Consider the following 2,493-nt stretch of genomic DNA (forward strand, 5'->3'; position numbering starts at 1 on the left):
TCCTGGAGTACACCTATACATCACCGCTAAGATTGTGAAGTTAAACCACTGGCAGTCCACCAAGACTAGATTTTCAGTTAAGTTACTCTCAAATGGAGGAGTCACCCAGAATTTTGAACACAGCACTGAAGCTATGACTCTTAACTGACTTAAAATACAGCTAAACATAACATACATTTTTTATGTTGTTTGTTTCCTTTTTCAGTTTTTTGTCAATTATTCAGTTATTTCAATTGATAGTGTGAACAAAACAAAAACAAACTGGAAACACGACATTGACATATTATCACCCTATAAAGTTATTGGGTTATTACACGTTGGCTAACAAGTGAGAAAAATAATTACCTAAGTCCAATATTCACTTTAAGCTCTGTTTTGATTTCTACCAACTCCTGAAATATCTTCAGCTGCTGAATGGTCCCCTGTACTCACATGCTTGTCTCTGACTTTGTCTGTTTTATGTTTGGTGCTGGACATGTAGCATACAGTAGGTTTATTGGGGCTTTTTCACAGAAAACAGCCTTGCCTGCTTGCATCTGGAAACAATGAGAGCAGGTGAAAGTGAACCAAAACAAAAAAGATGTGTACTGGAAAACTTTAAAACAGGGGAGCTGAGAGATGGCCTAAAAACGCTCCATAGACCTGAGAAGAACTGCAGAATTAGGTGGTTTTTCTGAGCCGGCCCCAGATCTCACTTACATACAAAGTTATTGGTATAATTACACAATCAAATATTTTTGAAAAATCATGATTTGGGTTTATTTGAAACTTACTTCCAAGATCCACTTAAGCCAGTATTGTTCCAGGATGGTAGGGTTACGTTGAAGACTGTCTCTGGTTGGACAGAATAAGGTCATCTGCATAAAGCAGGTATCTAAACCCTGTATCTAAGAGGGTGAGGCCTGGAGCTGCTGAACGGTCCAACAATATGAAGTACTTTTATTGTTAATTTTCACAGCCCACTGGTTGTGTCTGTACATTTAATAAGATCATATACTATATAAAGAGAAAAGCAAATATTTTCCCTACCTTTTTTTTGGAGAACGTGTTTTTTAATTAAAATGTGTAAAGTGTACCTATATGGTTGGATGTTCAATATTTTGGAAGAAAGCCAATTTGACATTTACTGAGTTTATTTTTGTTCTTGGATAAAGGCGAGTATCCTAGATTTTAGAATACTACAGAATATTTTCCAAAGGCTGCGGCTATCACAGATCCCTCTATAGTTATTAGGGTCTGATTTGTTGCCATTTTTATAGATTGGGGTGACCATCCCCAGGAAAGCAGCCAGCAGTCAGAACTATGTTGAACAGTCTCTCTCTCTGTTAACTCTCCCTTTCTTTTCAACATAAGAGCACACAATCCCTAATACACAAAGATACAAAAAGTGCAATCTCTAACTGATTACCACACTCACTTCCCCTATGACTCAATTTACCTGATTAGGAATATCTCAGTTATGTTGAACTTTCTTTGTCATTTCATGCATTTTATTATACTTTGTACTTATTGACATTTCAGCTGTGTTTGTCCTTGTCTTATTGTGTTCAGTTAGTCAGTATAATTTCTTGTTACTGAACTCTAAAGCATACCAGGAACAGCAGTTTGATTCCAACGTGAAGAATATTTATGGCAGACTGATTTATCTTAGAATAGTCAAGTTTCAGGATTGTTGTCACTCTGAGCACAGGCATTATAGGATAGTTTAAACTGATTTGTATTTGATGTACACAGTTCAAACAATTGGAGGGAGGCCAGCATGAGGCCATCCATCATCTTTGTTCTCAGAGGGTTTGCCACAGGTGAGCTGGCCGCCTACAAAGACTCTTCCCCTCCAGGAAGCGGCAGGTAGGTAGAAGAAGGTTAGAGATTTTCAACACTACGGGTTCTGGCTGAGGCAAACAGTGTTCCACACTATATAACTGGGGAACTTAAGAAGAAGACATTTGACAAAGCAGAGTATCTTCAGTTGTGCATGTGTGGAGCTGCTTAAAGACACAAAAGAAAACAAAGAGAAAGCAAACACACAAAAACAGAGATGAGGAACAGGATTCACTAGGAGGATGTAGCCCCCTCATCCACCCATTCTGCAAACACTGTGAGGCCTCTTTTTTACAAACAGAACTAACAGTCAGAGATGTACAGTAGGTGTTTGTAAAGGGACCTTAAACAATTTCTGTTTCCTGCTTTATGGACAGGTTTAGGCATGAGAAAAATCTGGCTTTTTAACACTCATTGCAGAGACATTCTGGGGTCTCTCTACCTCACAGTGGCAAACGTTACTGTATAAAATTTTGCAATACATTTTATGCTTTTAATATATTTGTTGCATCAAAAAGTTTTAAAATTCGATAAAAGGAACTGCAATCTGAAAGCAGACTGCAGAGGCAAACTGCAGAGGCAAATTAAAGTGAGTTTTTCACCCAGAAATTATGAAAAGAAAAGAAAAAGAAAATAATAAGTTTATCAACCCAGTTGTCTTTTATGCTTTCC

The sequence above is a fragment of the Morone saxatilis genome, unplaced genomic scaffold (genome assembly GCF_004916995.1).
Source record: "Morone saxatilis isolate NCDOM2014 unplaced genomic scaffold, NCSU_SB_2.0 Contig2, whole genome shotgun sequence".
Classification (NCBI taxonomy): Eukaryota; Metazoa; Chordata; class Actinopteri; family Moronidae; genus Morone; species Morone saxatilis.